Source organism: Lissotriton vulgaris, chromosome 6 (assembly GCF_964263255.1).
Source record: "Lissotriton vulgaris chromosome 6, aLisVul1.2, whole genome shotgun sequence".
NCBI classification, from domain to species: domain Eukaryota; kingdom Metazoa; phylum Chordata; class Amphibia; order Caudata; family Salamandridae; genus Lissotriton; species Lissotriton vulgaris.
In genome coordinates, this window is record NC_141694.1 from 1,381,585,743 (window position 1) to 1,381,604,594 (window position 18,852).

Below are 18,852 nucleotides of genomic sequence, written 5' to 3' on the forward strand. Positions count from 1 at the left end.
TATAAAAGCATGACCTTTAATAGGAGTTTGTGGGGGGGCCGGATAGCCGGTCAACTATCCGGCCTGTGGCGGTAAGGTCATGATCGGTGAGCAGTAATTTCAAGGTCCCTAGAGGGGGGGCGCCACCCATTATGGATGGGAGCGCCCGGGGGGAGGCGGCCATTGGCCCCTCACACGGGGAGGCAGCACCCACTAAGTATGGGGTCGCCGAAGGGAAGGCGGTCATAGGCCCCTTCCAGGGAAGGAGGCGGCTAGATGCCCCTCCTATGAATTTCCCGGGGCCCGGATATCCGCGACGGCGGATGTGATAAACAGTGTGGGGTGGGAGGGGGGTCCACGCTACCTTCTAGACACCTCACACGAGTCCTCGGACGACCATTAAGATGGCGTCGAGTAAATAGGGGGCCCCCGCAAAGACAAGGGAAATTGGAGTTGGCACAGAGGTACAGTCCTCTGCGCGCCCGCCCTCACACCGTGAGGGGGGAGTTCTGGTAGTAGGGATCTGACACCGGTTGCGACCTTGCCGTTGGCCCGTAATGCTAGGATGTACAATTTTAATTTAGAAAGTATGCATTTGCAGGATGTTAGACTCGGCTAGGAAAACCTTTGTACTAGAGATTTGTTAAGGTTAGCCAATGAACGTGTCTTCATCGTAATGTAATAAGTGAAAAATTGTACATGATATGAAACTGTTATTTTAATGTTTTAATTTTGTTTCATATTTTAATAAATACGGCCGGGAGGGTAACTCCCTCCCGCCTTCCAAAAGTTCAGAACTGCGTCCGTCTTCCCATCCTTGGGGATTGTGTTGGGAGGGGGTGACAGGCATCCCGGCCATATTGCATGATCGGCAACCCCCAAAGTGCTTTATAAATCTGGCCCTTCAAATCAAAACAAATCACAGGACGATCACTCACAAGGCAACCTGAAATGTATGTTTTTTAAATAGCAGCATCTTTAACAGCTTCTTAAAGAAAGATATCTGCAGTCGGGTTCTCAGTTCTACTGGCTAGTCATTTCATATCCTGTTGGAAATCTCAGGCAACATATAGCCCTATCTTTTTCCAAGTATTAGATGCCTGTCTGTAGGGCAGTGTAAGAAATGGGCGTTACCCAAATCTCCAAGGGGGTAGCATGGCATCAAGCGGGCAGGCCAAACTTCGAGGACATGTGAAGCATTCACGCAGTATCCACAGACGACACACCAGGCACACTACAAAAGAGACGCAACTACACCTTTGGTTGGAAAAGAAGAAGTTTAGTGATATCTCCAACCTGTAAGGTAAAAAGGAAAAATACACGGGTAATCACAACAAGGCGCCAACTGGCACCCAAGCCAAGTACTTCAGTGGGGGGATTATTTACATGGGACAAAAAGGGTTGAGTCCAAAGTCCATAGCTGAAATAAAAATGGTTGGTTAAATGAACATTAGACCTGGGGCCAATCTGGCGGGGCCAACTCAGGCTCTCATCCTCGGGGGTAGGCTGTAATTGCAAAATCCAACATTATGCATGAATACACCTCAGGCGTTATAACGCCAAACCCCACCCCTGTAAGGGAATAACAACAGGTTATCACAGTATACAACTTACAGGAACACCTGGAATAAATCAGTTCAACAGCTCATAAATCTGGGGCATAGACAGGGGCCTGAGATAACTCGTCAGGCCAGCTTAGTGGCACCCTTGCAGTAAAAGAGAACACCCAGATTTACTCCACCCTCCACCTGCGGATATAAAACAACAGGTAGGAAGGCACCTGGCATTCAATAATAACTGAGGTATACACCTTAGGCATCAAGGGTAACCTGGGAACATGGCTCTTCAGCCCCCAACCAGCAACATAAACTTTAGGCAGTGCGTTGGCAGCAACTCTTCCCGGGTCACCTTAGAGGAGACAATATCCCCAGGGCATAGAACCTAAGGCCTACAAACCTCAACATAGGGTAGACCCTTCTCAGGGCATAAACGTATAGATTGAATGTTAAGCCTATCCTCTAGGGACCGGAGCACCTGTACATGAGCTTCACGACCTGTCTGGGACCCTATGCACCACAGGTAACAGGCAACCACTAGGCATCACTGTCAATTCACTCTTCAGATGACTGCCCACTCCAGGGTCCACCTATACGGCCCGAACTGGAAGCACCTACAACCTTGTGCCCTATCACAATGTGTCTTAAATGTATAAGTCATGAGTGGGGGCGAGCACCGACCCTGTGCCCCGCTGCCCTCTCCACCCTCTTCATAGGCCCCGCTCACCGGCTACTCCTGGTTTCTGACTCCGGGCTCCATCTATACTGCTGGCCCCTTTGTCAAGGGGGGGGCGATCCGGAGGCTCCACGCGGCCTTCTCCCAGGCCCCTCTTATCTGGTGGGGACCCGGGCTGCAAGGCGGAGGGGGCAGGCACCGACAATGTGCCTCGAGGCCCCATGGCGTAGCGCACGCAAAGGGAACTTCTCTCCCCTCTGGGGGAGTCACCCGGCTCCTCCTCCTCACGGGGGCCTGGGCGGCTCACTCGGGGCTCCCTCGTCCTCACGGGAGCCTCGCAGCTGCTCTGCTCCGGGCGCCTCAGGTCGAGAGGCGGGGCTGGCACCGACAGTGTGCCCCGGCCCCGCCTTCCTCACGGGCCCCTCGCGTGGGGGCACAGACCGGCGGGGTGGCCTCCCGCTCCGGTTGCTCCTCTCGGGGCTCCCTCCCTGGCACGGGGGCCCCGCAACGAAGCTTCACCCGGGTCCCCCTCCTGCCTCACGGGGACCCGGGGCTCCGACTCTGCTTCTTCCTGCCTTCCCGGCCACCCGGGCCGGCAGCCAATCTCTACGCGGCGTTGGCGGGGGCGGGCCGATGACGCGGCCGGGCGCCCCATCAGGTGACGCGAGTGCCGCGGCCTCAGGGCCTAGCGCGGCTCCTTCCTCACTTCGGTGGCCCTCTCCTGGTACCGGGGGCCGCCGCAACGATACCCCCAGCAGTGGGGGGGTCCCCAAGACAGCGCCGGGCCGCGGCGGTGATTTCCGGCGGCAATAAGGGGAAGGCTCCCTTTCAATTACTTAATTATATGGCGGACAGCGCGCCTCCACAGACGGCGCTATTCACAGGCTGTCAGTCTCCTCAGGAAAACAGTGGAAACGGCGCTATTTACAGCGCACCACTCCTCCCTCGGCCCATACCACTTCCAGGGCCATCAGCACTCTGGGGGCTACACTAGCCCCAGCGCTTCTCTCCCCACAGCGCTTGATAGGCAGTCCAGGGGCAGTCTAAGAGACACAGTTCCTCGAGGGCACACTCCTCCCTGGGCAGCACCTCCCCGTCCAGCGCTTCCACAGGGGCCACAACTTCCCTGGGGGCATCAACCTCCCCAGAATAGCGCTTGCCGGGCAGTACCTCACAAGGGCCAACAGTTCCTCCAGGCAGCTCCTCACGACCCAGTACTTCCACAGGGTCACAGCTTCAGCAGAGGGAGTGGACAATCCTATTTCTCGGGAAAACAAAGGTTGGGGAGGGTCAAGGGGACTATGTTTATAGACCTACGGCTTAGGTGTTAGCCAAGAGGTACCGACGGAGAGAGCGGGGCCTCATTCTCCGAGCCGTCGCCGGGTGAGGTGAGGCTCGACTCCCACATATTGTTGGGATTCCTTCCTCTATCAACTACTGGTCAGGAGGATATGGTAGGATGGTCTACAAGACCACACCAGTAGTTTGGACAGTTCTTTAACAAACAATTTGATCTGTCCTTTTCTTCTTTTTCTCACTTTGCATAAAATGTTTGAGTGTACCTTTGCAGTAGCAACACCTTTTTGTATCTGGCCCTGAAGAATGCCGGTGTAGTTTCACCTTTGGCAGAAACATGTTGGCCTAATCCATAACACAGCAAAGCATCACAGTGATTTTTCACACTGTTCTACACTTCTTTTTAACCTGGCGTCTTGGTGAATATCTCTAATAAAAACATTTTTCTTTGCCTCGACCGTCATTTTAATATCACTTATTCTTCACTCCCTGTTTTGCACTGCACTTTTTCAGCACCACTTTGTGGCACGGACACCTTTACAAGATGAACCAGTAGTGTGTGTTTTCTGGCCAATTCATCTGGGCTTGGACTCACCACCCTGGTTAGACGTCCTACATGACGAGGCTCCGCCAGATGGGTGGGCTGATAGGATATCTAACATAAACTCGTGTCATGTGACCACTTGGTCTGGTTCAGTGCAATCCAAAAGGGTCACTTTAATAGGACCTCATAGACTCAGCTACGTCGGTTAACAGACCTTCCAACTCTTTATGTTTCTTGCAATCCTATTTCTCACCTCCTGGGCGCTTCTTCATCGCAGCGCTGGCGTAACTCCCGGTTCCCACAGTGTCAGGGGCCTGGGTAGGGGCCCTCCCTTGTCAGGGGCCCATGGGGACAGCAGAGGGGGGGTTTATAGGGGTGCAGGGCCCAGCTCACAGGCCCATGTGGCGGTAGCACCTCACAGCAGGTCCCCTCTCTTCCTTGTCCCAGCGCTGACTGACTCTCTGGTGACACTTCCCCCTTACTTATACCCTCCTCCCAGGCAGTGCCAGGACCTTCTAGAATGTTGGCAAATCTGGCCTAAACTGGCTCAAGGGGAGGGGGTGAGCACCCTGGGTGCCAGGCTTTCCCTCCAAAAGCTAGGGGTAGCTGGGTAATATTCTCTAGACCGCTGACCTATGGCAGTCCAGTGGCAAAACCCATGGCCATGGCATCCATTTTACATTCAATACGTTTCAGTCAGGTACGTTTTTTAAAATGGGGGATATTTTCTGTACACCATTTAACAACATGTAATTTTACATTTTCAACAAGGTGTCTCACACCACTCATGGCCTATACAGGTTTAATCCCATGGGGGAGACATCCTAGGTAAGGGGGTCAAAAGCGAAAAATTTTGGGGGAAAAAGGCCAAGTCCAACACAACTCCCCCCCAGCCAAAAGCCAGGGTAGACTGATCAATGCCTTGATGGGCTTCCCTGCTTGGGGCGGAAAAGGTGGACGCAGGCCTGCAACTACAGGAGCACCTGCAGTTTCTCCTCCATTCTGGAACCCAATGGTTCTCTCTCGCAACCCTCCCTTCACTAACAAAACCACCCCACGGGTGTTCCCTAGTGGGATGTTTCTCCTTCCTAGAGTGGGAGGCTCTAGCCTCAGGCTTGGAATTCTCTTGAACCACTCTCCTCTCTCCAAATTTCCACTGGTCCACCCACCTGGGGTCTACACCCTCAGACTGACCAGCCCTTAGGGGCGAGGCTCCCCTCCCCCTACTTCTCCTCCTAGGGTTCCTCCATCTCCTACGCCTGGGGACACCCTCACACAACTCTCTCCCCAACCTGGAGTCGAAACCCACAGGCTGAACCGGTGACAGGGGCGAGTCCTCCCTCTCCCTGCACCCCCTCTCAGAGTTCCGCACTCTCCTGCCCAGAGAAGTGCCCCTGGGAGTCACTTCCGGGGGGACTCTGGTTTCAGATGTCCCTCCCACCAGGGCAGGCAACTCCTGTCCCTGGCCACCCGACCCGGGATCTATGCCCTGTGGCTGAGCCGGTGACAGAGAAGAGACCTTCCTCCCTCTGCACCCCCTCCCAGAGTTCCACACCCTCCTGACTGGAGTAGTACCCCTGGGAGTCAATTTGGTAGGGACCTGCATTACAGGAACCCCACCTTCCAGGTCAGGCAACCCCTGAACCTGGAACCCCAGTCCAGGATCTAGACCCAGTGACTGGTCAGACCCCCGAACCACTGGAGCTCTGATTATTGATGCTCCGGGTTCTCCTGACATAAGGGGATCCCTCCCTCTGGATGACACATCGGGGCAGCCTAGCCTCCCAAGCTGGGGTTCTCTTAAAGAACACTCCAGGCCCGGTGGCCGCAGCTGGGGCACCTTGGGACACCTCCCCGTCTCACTCCCTTCAGGATCACTCCCCTCAGCCTTCCCAGACGCTCTGGCACTTACCCAGAGGTCTGCCTCCCGTGCAAGTTCCCTGGGGTCTGAGAACCCGCACTGCAACAGATGGTGACGCAGTCTTGGGAAACAACTCCTCAGCATGTGCTCCCGGATAACGGCATGGCACAGCCCTTCCCAATCCTCCACTGCTCTCCTCACCACCCAATCCTCCAGTACAGTCCAACACTCCTCCTCAAACTCTCCCCAGGACTGATGGGACAGCTTTCCCCTGCCCCTGAACACTAACCTGTCCTCCTCTTCCGGGGAATCAGGCACAGTCTCCTGGGCTTCGGGAGTGGGACTCCTTGCACTGGACCTACACTCGCTGCCACCACTGGATCCCACCCTCCTCGGTGAATCCAGACTCCTGAAACCACTTTCAGGGGACAACCTACCCACCTGAGCTGATCTCTCTCTTGCAAAGGCCCTCTCCGCCTCCGCCATCCTCTCCAGCGCTAGGACTTTTTCAGTCTCTAGTCGCTGCTCTTCTACCCTCAGCTGCGCTAAGCCCTCGGCATGCCTGAGCTTTGCCAGCGCCAGCTGATACTCCCTCTCTTCTCTCCTATCTACCCACTCTTCTGGGGACAGGTAAAGGGATGGGGCAGTGCCCCCGGGACTGGACCCAGTGCGAGACTCCCTATCTTCGGTGTCCTCCACAGCTACTGGCGTCTCTGCCCTGTTAAACTCTTCCTCCTCCTCATCGGAGTAATTACCTCCCAGGGTTCTGGATGGGGAGCCCTCTCTCTGGTCTCTAACCCACTGACCCTTCAACACCTCGGGGGGGGGGTAGTCAGATAAGTCCCCATCAATCTCTAAGGGCTCTCCCCTCTTGAGGGCCTCATAGAGAAACGCATTCCTCCTAATGATCCCTACTGGGGGTATCCCTCTCTAGGAGGAAGTCTATCACCTCCTGTTCGCTGTACTCCATCAGTTCCACTTCCTGGTAAATCAACCCCATCGTGGCGAGGTACACTTGGGACACACCCTCCCAGTGGAACGAGGGGACAATTCAGAACACTCTTCAGGAGGAAGCAATCAAAAAACAATATTCAGCCAAACAATAATAATCCCCACAAAAAGGCTCGGATTACATCCTAAGCTCTATTTGCAGTGTAACCCGTGGCCGCTGTGGTACTGCGCAAACACAAGTCCTATCCCACCGCTTGCCACCAATGTAAGAAATGGGGGTTACCCAAATCTCCAAGGGGGTAGCATGGCATCAAGCGGGCAGGCCAAACTTCGAGGACATGTGAAGCATTCACGCAGTATCCACAGACGACACACCAGGCACACTACAAAAGAGACGCAACTCCACCTTTGGTTGGAAAAGAAGAAGTCTAGTGATATCTCCAACCTGTAAGGTAAAAAGGAAAAATACACTGGTAATCACAACAAGGCGCCAACTGGCACCCAAGCCAAGTACTTCAGTGGGGGGATTATTTACATGGGAGAAAAAGGGTTGAGTCCAAAGTCCATAGCTGAAATAAAAATGGTTGGTTAAATGAACATTAGACGTGGGGCCAATCTGGCGGGGCCAACTCAGGCTCTCATCCTCGGGGGTAGGCTGTAATTGCAAAATCCAACATTATGCATGAATACACCTCAGGCGTTATAACGCCAAACCCCACCCCTGTAAGCGAATAACAACAGGTTATCACAGTATATAACTTACAGGAACACCTGGAATAAATCAGTTCAACAGCTCATAAATCTGGGGCATAGACAGGGGCCTGAGATAACTCGTCAGGCCAGCTTAGTGGCACCCTTGCAGTAAAAGAGAACACCCAGATTTACTCCACACTCCACCTGCGGATATAAAACAACAGGTAGGAAGGCACCTGGCATTCAATAATAACTGAGGTATACACCTTAGGCATCAAGGGTAACCTGGGAACATGGCTCTTCAGCCCCCAACCAGCAACATAAACTTTAGGCAGTGCGTTGGCAGCAACTCTTCCCGGGTCACCTTAGAGGAGACAATATCCCCAGGGCATAGAACCTAAGGCCTACAAACCTCAACATAGGGTAGACCCTCCTCAGGGCATAAACGTATAGATTGAATGTTAAGCCTATCCTCTAGGGACCGGAGCACCTGTACATGAGCTTCACGACCTGTCTGGGACCCTATGCACCACAGGTAACAGGCAACCACTAGGCATCACTGTCAATTCACTCTTCAGATGACTGCCCACTCCAGGGTCCACCTATACGGCCCGAACTGGAAGCACCTACAACCTTGTGCCCTATCACAATGTGTCTTAAATGTACAAGTCATGGGTGGGGGCGAGCACCGACCCTGTGCCCCGCTGCCCTCTCCACCCTCTTCATAGGCCCCACTCACCGGCTACTCCTGGTTTCTGACTCCGGGATCCATCCTTACTGCTAACCCCTTTGTCAAGGGGGGGGCGATCCGGAGGCTCCACATGGCCTTCTCCCAGGCCCCTCTTATCTGGTGGGGACCCGGGCTGCAAGGCGGAGGGGGCAGGCACCGACAATGTGCCTCGAGGCCCCCTGGCGTAGCGCACGCAAAGGGAACTTCTCTCCCCTCTGGGGGAGTCACCCGGCTCCTCCTCCTCACGGGGGCCTGGGCGGCTCACTCGGGGCTCCCTCGTCCTCACGGGAGCCTCGCAGCTGCTCACTTCGGCGGCCCTCTCCTGGTACCGGGGGCCGCCGCAACGATACCCCCAGCAGTGGGGGGGTCCCCACGACAGCGCCGGGCCGCGGCGGTGATTTCCGGCAGCAATAAGGGGTAGGCTCCCTTTCAATTACTTAATTATATGGCGGACAGCGCGCCTCCACAGACGGCGCTATTCACAGGCTGTCAGTCTCCTCAGGAACACAGTGGAAACAGCGCTATTTACAGCGCACCACTCCTCCCTCGGCCCATACCACTTCCAGGGCCATCAGCACTCCGGGGGCCACACTAGCCCCAGCGCTTCTCTCCCCACAGCGCTTGATAGGCAGTCCAGGGGCAGTCTAAGAGACACAGTTCCTCGAGGGCACACTCCTCCCTGGGCAGCACCTCCCCGTCCAGCGCTTCTACAGGGGCCACAACTTCCCTGGGGGCATCAACCTCCCCAGAATAGCGCTTGCCGGGCAGTACCTCACAAGGGGCAACAGTTCCTCCAGGCAGCTCCTCACGACCCAGTACTTCCACAGGGTCACAGCTTCAGCAGAGGGAGTGGACAATTATATTTCTCACCTCCTGGGCGCTTCTTCATCGCAGCGCTGGCGTAACTCCCGGTTCTCACAGTGTCAGGGGCCTGGGTAGGGGCCCTCCCTTGTGAGGGGCCCATGGGGACAGCAGAGGGGGGGTTTATAGGGGTGCAGGGCCCAGCTCACAGGCCCATGTGGCGGTAGCACCTCACAGCAGGTCCCCTCTCTTCCTTGTCCCAGCGCTGACTGACTCTCTGGTGACACTTCCCCCTTACTTATACCCTCCTCCCAGGCAGTGCCAGGACCTTCTAGAATGTTGGCAAATCTGGCCTAAACTGGCTCAAGGGGAGGGGGTGAGCACCCTGGGTGCCAGGCTTTCCCTCCAAATGCTAGGGGTAGCTGGGTAATATTCTCTAGACCGCTGACCTATGGCAGTCCAGTGGCAAAACCCATGGCCATGGCATCCATTTTACATTCAATACATTTCAGTCAGGTACGTTTTTTAAAATGGGGGATATTTTCTGTACACCATTTAACAACATGTAATTTTACATTTTCAACAAGGTGTCTCACACCACTCATGGCCTATACAGGTTTAATCCCATGGGGCAGACATCCTAGGTAAGGGGGTCAAAAGCGAAAAGTTTTGGGGGAAAAAGGCCAAGTCCAACAGGCAGTATCGAACTAAGCACTGTTGTCTGTTTCAAATATTCTGGGGCATTGCCTGAGTGTGCTTTATGTGTTAGGGTGAAGGTTGAAACTGTGATAGGCAGGCAATACAGCTCCCTCTAAGAAGCAGACACATGCACATATATTGGATGTCACTCACCAACATATAATAGTATTTTTAAGCACTTGGAGCTTATTAAAATATTTATTGGACATCCCTACCATTAGCGCACTATCATAGTCAATCTGTGAGCCAATAAGGCTCTTGCTGTGGTGGCCTTGTCACCCAGAAACTGCAGGTGGGGTATGTTACTGAGCATAGTAAATGCAAGTCAGAACACTGTGTAGCATAATACAATTGCTTATCCATCAAAAAAACCTCCCAGGATTTTCTTGTTTTTCTTTACCTCCACCTTGACCTCACTCATCATGAAAAAGGAATAACTGGCACTATAACTCTTTTCGTCAGTGATCCGTGCCATTGAACAAAAATCAGTTTATTAGACACTCAAATCCACGTCACTCCTATTCATTTATGTTATGTTATCGGATGTGTAAAGGGCATGGTTGCACCAGCTATTTACCCCTGAATTGCAACAAGTACGTTCGCCTCCCTTGCCCTGCCTACATCAAGATTATTTCACTAGTAGTTAATGAAGTTTCTGCACTTCGAAATGCAACAAAATTAGGGATATTCATAATCTTGTTGCACTCTGCAGGGAAATTCTTAGCCAATGCCTACTGCTTCACCTCAGTAGATTTTCGTACAGGCAGTGATCACTGAAACCAATTTTGTGAAAGACATTCAGTCCAGACCTCTGTGCGAATTCCATAGCTCCAGTTCAAATATGGAGACCTGCCAGTGTGCATACAATTTGAATATTCAATGTCGTCATGTTGGCTTATCATGACCTGCAACACTAGAAATAATTATACTTGAGATCTGTGAATAAAATGTACTTTAATGGTATAACTTGAAAATATTTGTCAATATTGTAAATCCTGAAGAAGCAATTAATCTCGTGAAACACATATTTTCTCATCTAAAGCATTGTGGTTTTGAAAGGAAGACCTTGGTTGTCTTTTATATCAAGCATTGTAACTTTGAAATGAAAAATCCATTGACTAAAATGTGAAGCCATAAACCTAATAGGAAATTAAAACTATATGAAGAAGAGTGTTGGAATTTTACATTTTGAGACTGCCCAATAAAACAATAATATTATCTTCTCATTTTTTTTCTGCGGGTAGGGTCATCAGGGGTATCAAAAACTGCTGAAGGAGTCAAGAATATCAGCAGCCTTTATTTCTCTGAGCAAATATGTGATTGAAAAACAATCACAGTAGTCTCTGTTCCTCTAACTGGGCGAAAGGTGGAGTGCTTCTTTCCCATAATTACAATTGCACCCACACTTTCCTGGAATTGCTTTGTTGCAACTTTTTCTAAGACTGTTACAAAAGGATTTGGGTTTTTGCCCGAGCAATGAAGGAGACATCTATTAACTTAAGGCTGATGTGTTCAAGTACATAAGAGGGTTGAAAATTAAGATTTTTTTAACTTAAACTCCATTCGAATAAAACTCAGTCAAATATGCAATCCAACATTGTGTCCAGCTCTCTGAATATACAGGATATAGTGATACAGAACTATTGCTGTCTATTATGGATCTGGAAAACAATCCCATTACTACTTCACAAATATTAGAGGATCTAAATATGGACATAGACTTAACAATCTCCAGTGAGATAAAAAATGAATCTAGATGGACCCCGACATTATCTAGTGGGAACACCAAAGACATGGGGGCATATTATCAAGCCTGTGCGCTAAAATTATCGCCGCTTTATCGGCCGAAAACGGCCGATAAAGCGGCGATAATGGGCTTGATAATATGCTCTGTGGAATTCCAATCGAAGCCCATGTTAGATGTCTTCACATCTAACATGTGCTTCGATTGGAATTCGATAGAGCATATTATCAAGAGCATTATCGCCGCTTTATCGGCCGTTTTCGGCCGATAAAGCAGCGATAATTTTAGCGCACAGGCTTGATAATATGCCCCATGTTTCCTAAGTTGGTCATTGGGGATCTGGATAATTACAATCACAAACATATCGCACATAAATCCAAGATTACAGACAACCTTAATAAGGGGCAGTGGTTTCCACTAGGACAGCTGAAAGAAGATAGGGAGATTATGCTTTGACTTTGAAAAACCTTTATTTCGGTAAAAATGTACCATAAAAGACAAACATATAAAACAGTACATTTAAATGATTTGTACAATGAGATGTAAAATACATAAAAACAATACTGGAGAGGAATACTCATATAATAAAAACAGATCCATACTCAGTCTATGTTTTAAGGCATTGCCTTCTGATGGACCAAAGGGCACCCAGGTACTTGGCCATTGTAAAAACAATATGGTCTGACAAGTCAATTTTTAGGACTCTGTAAGCGTGCAGACACTTCTTAAAACCCAGGTTTCTGCATAGAGGGAGAATCCAGTGCCTACGGATCCCATGGTAAACTGGACAGAAAAAAAGGATGTGGAGCTCACTTTCATCCGAGTTTCTACAAGCAGGACATATACTGCTAGGATCATGGTTCCATTTGGTTGTAAAAGTTTTGATGGGGAGAGAACCATGTCTCCACTGAAGATATAATTTTCTCAGTACATTGGGATAAATTTTGTCTAGAGTAGGTTCCATGTTGTAGTTCACCTTGTGAGAGAAAAAGGACGCTGTCAGGGACCCGGGATATTGATGGTTGAGAATCAGGGAAAGTTTAGATTCTCGGTAAGACATGGCTAGATCCTTTTTAGAGAGAGTGTGGCACACGTTCTGGGGGTCAGACCACATACTTGAGAGGCCTCCAGCCACCAGTTCAAGCTTAATATGGTAGAGCCATTTGATTTTTCCGGCGCCAGGAGTGGCTAGGATCTCCCGCAGTCCTTCCCTGTAATTGGCCAATTCAGGGGTTGTCCATAATCTACGCCAGAAGGCCAGTGGGCGTAGAGCCAGGTCCTCATCAAGCGGGCATAGGCCAAGGTCCATCCTCAACGGGACAAGGGGGGTGCTCGGTGGTAGCCCTACAAGGTTACGGATAAATCTATTTTCCACCTTCAGCAATTTAGATGTATTTTCATGGCCCCAGAGTTCTGATCCATAGATGGCAGCCCCCTTGGCCTGGGATTTATAGATCTGTAGTGGGGGGCCGATCGGCCTAAGCGAGGATTTGTTGTTTGCCACAAGCTTCATTATCCCTCCCGAGTGCTGGGTCAGTTTCAGTGCCGCTTTTTCCAGGTGAGTGCTCCAGGTAAATTTATCGTTCAAAACAATCCCCAGGTATTCAAAGGTATTTACCCTTTCCAGCTTGGTGTGTGAGATGCTTGGGCGGAAGTGCAATTTCTGTGGAGGGTTGAAGACCATGAATTTAGTCTTTGTGGCGTTGATTTCTAATCCATGAGTCTCACAGAAGTCCACAAAGCCATCAAGGGTGCACTGGATACCTTTTGCCGACTTGGATAAAAGCAGTGTGTCGTCGGCGAACATGATGGCTGATACCCTCTCGGAGGCCAGTTTCGGTGCATCAGAGTTAGTTACGCCCGCTAAGTGGGCGATTACCCCGTTGACATAGAGGCAAAACAGGGTTGGTGCAAGCACACAACCCTGCCTTACCCCCCTGCCAACGGGGAACTTCTCAGACAGTTCTCCCATCCTACCACATCTAACCTGGGCGTAGTTACTAGTGTGGAGGCGTATTATCATTTTCAGGAGACCTTCAGGGACCCCCAGTTTATCGAGAGCCTCCCACAGCTTATTCCTCGGTACCAGGTCGAACGCTGCCCTAAGGTCCACAAATACGGTGTAGAGGCTGCCACCCTCCAGTTGTACTGTTTTCCAATGTATCATGGCGAGACGAAAGACCTGGTCCACTGTGGAGACCTTCTCCCTAAAACCTGCTTGAAAAGGGCTCAAGATGTTAAAGTCCCTAATCCACTCATGTAGGCGGTTTAGCAAGAGCTTGGAAAAGAGTTTCTGAGAAACATTGATTAGGCTTATAGGCCTATAGTTTGCAGGAAGGAGGGGAGACCCCTTTTTAAAAATTGGCACAATTTCTGCCCCTGGCCAAGTGGGAGGGATTGGCAAACCCTTCAGAATAGAATTAAATAGTACCCCTAGATAGGGAGCCCAAACGTTGGGTTCGTGCTTGTAGAGATCGCCTGGGAGCCTGTCTAGGCCCGGCGCCTTAGCAGCAGACAGGGAGGAAATTGCCAGGGTGATTTCTTCTAAGGTGAAGCCCTCGATGTCAGATGTCCTATTTTTGATGTTGGGGGACTCTCCACCATGTTCACTGCTTCCATTATCACTGCTATGTGGAAGGTATAAGTTTTTAAAGTGTTCCTCCCAGACAGATGGTGCTATACAAGCCTCGACTGCTGCAAGTGGTTCAGACGAGCCGTGCCTGACAATTGGCCAAAAGGTCCGTGAATCTTGGCAAGCGAGGGCGGCTGTTATTTTTGTCCAATTCTCCTCGTCCCATTCTATTTTTGCAGTGTGGAGGGCAGATTTATAGGCTACTCGTCTCTCCCTGATTATGATTGGGGTATCTCGGGCTTTAAATGATTCCAACAGAAGGGTTTTTGCTTCCCTGCAAGAGGCGTTAAACCAGGTCAATCTTCTCTTTTTGGGCTTGCGAAACCTGGCTACTGGGTTCAATATTTCTGCAAGGTTGGTGCATAGCTCCGAGTGGATGTTAACGAGGGCAGCCAGATGTACCTGAGAATCCAGGCTACCCGTGGTGTTGGTCTCTGATTCGCTAACTAGATGGTTCACGCAGCACTCTACTTTTTCCAGGGCAGGGGCGGTTAGTGCATAGAGTCTTTCAATGTTAGTTTGATTTTCAAGCAATTTGGTCCATTTTATTCTGCGCCTATTGCTGGTTAACACTAAGTCGGACTGAGATGGTGCATTGGGATCTACCTTCTCTAGTTGTCGATAAGGGATCTCAAACTTTAGTGAGAGCAGATTGTGGTCACTGTCATATCTGGTGATGACTTTAAAGTCTTTCGCCCTCTTCCAATCCCTGGTTGATACCATTATATAGTCGATCCTTGACTCGTGACCCGGCCTATTAAAGGTGTTTTTTGGCGGGATATCACCCTCCATCCGGCCGTTGCACGCCCTCAAAGAGTGACTGAGTGTGAGGGACGTTATCTGAATGGCGAGGGGGGAACTTGCCTTGGTGGCTACATCTGTCAAGGAAGGAATATCCCATAGGTCATCTTCCTCGGCCGATATGCCTTCCATGTAGGCAGGGAGTGGTTCAAATTGTTGGTTAAAGTCGCCACCTATGATTAAAGGGGAAGAAAAATTGTGTGTATCAAGAAAGTGTGCTAGATCTTCCACTGGGCCCGATGTTGCAGCCACCCCAACTGGCCTTGAATAAAGGTTAATCACTACAAGCTTCCCTCCACATGGCCATTCTAGGGAGACACATTGGAAATCACAAGAATTGGTTTCCATGGGTGTGGCCCTGCAGGCCAGGTGGGACCCAACCCATGTTGAAAGGCCTCCCGAAGGGCGACCCTTTCCCCCCCATTTCGCTTCAGTACTAAAGGTCGCAAATCCCTGGCGGCTAAGTTGTTCTCTGGCCCAAGTCTCTTGTAAGAGACAGATGTCGTAGCCCTCTACTAAGTCTATCCAATCAGGGGTGTCTAATTTGCTAGCCAACCCAGCCACATTCCAGGATAAAATGGAGAGTGTGCCATGAGCCTCTATTGTGCTTCTGGTGTCTAATGTTCCGATGTGCCCTGGAGCTACAGATTTCCCACACTGATTAGGTGGGGGGGTGATCAATGGAGCACTGTTTGGTGTGAGGCTCTGTGGGATAAGGAGTTTGTGTTTCAGCCTCTGGTTAGGATCAGCAGTTGCACCCTTGGGAGAGCATGTGATTTGTATGTCTTGCCCTGCTCTGTGATCATTTGGCACTGTGTGTGCTGGTGTTGTTAGGAGAGATGTGCCAACCATATGTGTATTAGGAATACTGGTTATTGATGCAATGCCCGAAGACTGGGTGCAGTCACAGATTGGGGTGGGTAGGGGGGATATAATGTTTAATGGGTGTGGAAGTCAGTCCACTTCCTCGAGACATCCATATCTATTGAAAGTCGGGACCCCGTTCCATCCTCCGGGTGTGTCTGCCCACCAGTTACTTTGTGCTCCCCAGGCGATGTTTGTCCTCGCCTGCATCCTGCCCCAGTTCCCCCCCTGAACTAAAGGGGCACGTGGTGGGTAGTAGAAGGTGAGTGGTCTTGCTATTATTGTTGCAGCTGAGCTGTGGTTAATCCATGAGTAAATGGCGTGAGCAGTGTTAGAGTCCTCCAAGGAGATTATCACACAGTCTCCAGGAGGTGGACTTTTGTGTGGTCCCTGCCCAAGGTACCCTCCGTACCATAAGGATTTTGCTCCTTAAGTGGTTCGGGATAGGTTTATTGGTTTCCAACCAGTGGATCATCTTGTTCTTAAGAGAGTCAAAGTTTTCATGCTGATTATATATCAGTTCGGTTACCCCAGTCAGCACCACGACATAGGGGCTAACCTCAGGGGGAAGATCTACAAATCCCCTTGATCGTATAGAACTGGTGCTGGCTCTCTGCGATGTTGGAGGATTTGTGTTCTGGCCGTTATGCCTCGCATTAGGGAGTTCGGTCGGGACAGGTGGTCTTTGGGCGGGTACAGCTAGAGAGGATGGCAATACCCCACTGGGAGGATTATGGACATCTACCTTGGTTCAGGGTTTGGGTGTTGGTTTGACCTTGGGTGTAACATTAGAAGTGGTGAGTGAAGAGCATGCAGCAGGAGCAAGTGTGTTGATAGATCCTGGTTTCTTGGCCTTAGGGGGAGGCCGCGAATTCGCTGCTGCTTGGTTGGTGGAATCCGAGAGTGCAGCTCGGAGCAAGGGTCCATTTGTGCATGTGGGTCTGGGATTCTGCATAGTAATGGTTGCCAGGTTTAATATACTTTTTTCTATTTCTAGTAACTGAGTCTCTATGTGTGTGAATCTCTTTTCTATTGGGGAGAGTAGTTTTTTTAGTGTTTCCCAAACAACAGTGAGAAATTCAACATCCTTCCCTTTAATAGAGCATAGAGGGGTTCCTGCAGTGTCACTTTCTATAGTAAGATCGTTGTTTTCTTGAATGACTACTGTGTGAGGGGGGATGTTTTCTGTGCATGTTACTAGGGTTGAAGATTGCGGTGTTGGCAGATTATCAGAGGGAGGTGCCTTGGTTGGTAGCTGAGCCTTCGCCACTTTGGCCTTTTTTCTTGAGTATGCCGAAGTAGGGTTACGCTTCCTTTTGTTGTTTGGATGCTTTTGTGCTATGGGTAGGCTGCCACCTTTTTCATGTGGAGCAGGGGTGGGTTCAACTGTCGAGAATAAGCCCTCGTCACATCCCTTATTTTGGTCTACGTTCGCACCCAGGTGGGAATTTGGGGGGGGGGGATAGGGTTTTGTAAAAGTTTCCCCTGTGGGGAGGGTGAGTTTACTGCTTGTGTAGCGTGAATATCGGCGTTAGTAACAATCAGGGTGGGTGTAAAGCCTAACGGCCGTTCTGGAGTTTTCGCCAAGGCAATAGGGCCAAGAGAGGATTTTTTGGCGGCAGTTAACTCAACTGACAATCTTCTGGCAGCTTCAAGTTCTAATGACACCCTGTGTTGCATCTTGGTTATTTCGTTGTCAATGGCAGTGTGGGTCCTGGTGATGAAATCGTCCAGGGTGCCATTTTTTAGTTTTGATTTGGCAGCTCTGTCTCTAAACTCGCGGGTTGCCATGCTGGGTTCTAGTTTAGAGGTGGACTTGGACATCAAATGGGGTGGCCCAGCCCAGCCCCTAACTGCCTCTAACGGCCTAAAACGGCCCTGTCTTTGCCCAGTCTTAGCCCGGGCTGCGTCCCGCGCTGCGGGAGTGAGATGGCGTTATGTAGGTGGCGATTAAGACAGGGGGCGGGCCAGCAGGGAGAGCGGACCGGAAGCTCTTCCTTGGTCTCTCAGGGACTTCTGGGAAATGAAGTCCCTGCACGCTCGCAGCCCCGCTGGTGCCTCGCGCCCCTTACCGCCTTGCCGCCTTGGTCCTTGCTTGAACTCCCACGGAGCTGCACACACCGGGGCTCACCAATGAAGCGGCACCCGCGGAGCGGGTGCGGCGAGGAGCTGGCTGGGAGCCTCGTGTGCGAGTGACAAGGTGCGCTGGTGCAGTGTGATGGCTCTTCCTCAGTGCCTGGACCCTCCGTCCAACAGTAAGTTACCCACGGAATGGGGATTGCAGGAACACTTTTTAAAGTGCTTTGATGGGCGGGGGGCGGGCCAGCAGGGAGAGCGGACCGGAAGCTCTTCCTTGGTCTCGCAGGGACTTCTGGGAAATGAAGTCCCTGCACGCTCGCAGCCCCGCTGGTGCCTCGCGCCCCTTACCGCCTTGCCGCCTTGGTCCTTGCTTGAACTCCCACAGAGCTGCACACACCGGGGCTCACCAGTGAAGCGGCACCCGCGGAGCGGGTGCGGCGAGGAGCTGGCTGGGAGCCTCGTGTGCGAGTGACAAGGTGCGCTGGTGCAGTGTGATGGCTCTTGCTCAGTGCCTGGACCCTCCGTCCAACAGTAAGTTACCCACTGAGATTATGCTCATGGATGCAGACAAGGGGGGTAATATTGTGATAATGAATCAAAAGGACTATAAACGAGAAATCATGGCACAATTAAACAATCCAACCTGTTATTAAAAACTTAACAGGAATTCCACGTGGTAGCGCACAGATAAAATCAAAAGGGTCCTTAAGCTATGGCATGATAAATACTTGATTAACGATGATGAACTCCTGTACTTAAGAGTTGTCAGAAAAAGTTTTCCATGTTTGTACACTCCCCAAAGTACATATATACATGCCCTTTCCTCCAGGAAGACCCATGGTCTCCAGTATTGGGGTCCAACTGTAAGATTATAAAATTACGTGGACCTTTTTCTTCAACCCTTAGTATGTAACCTTACATCATAAATCAGAGACACCAAACACAT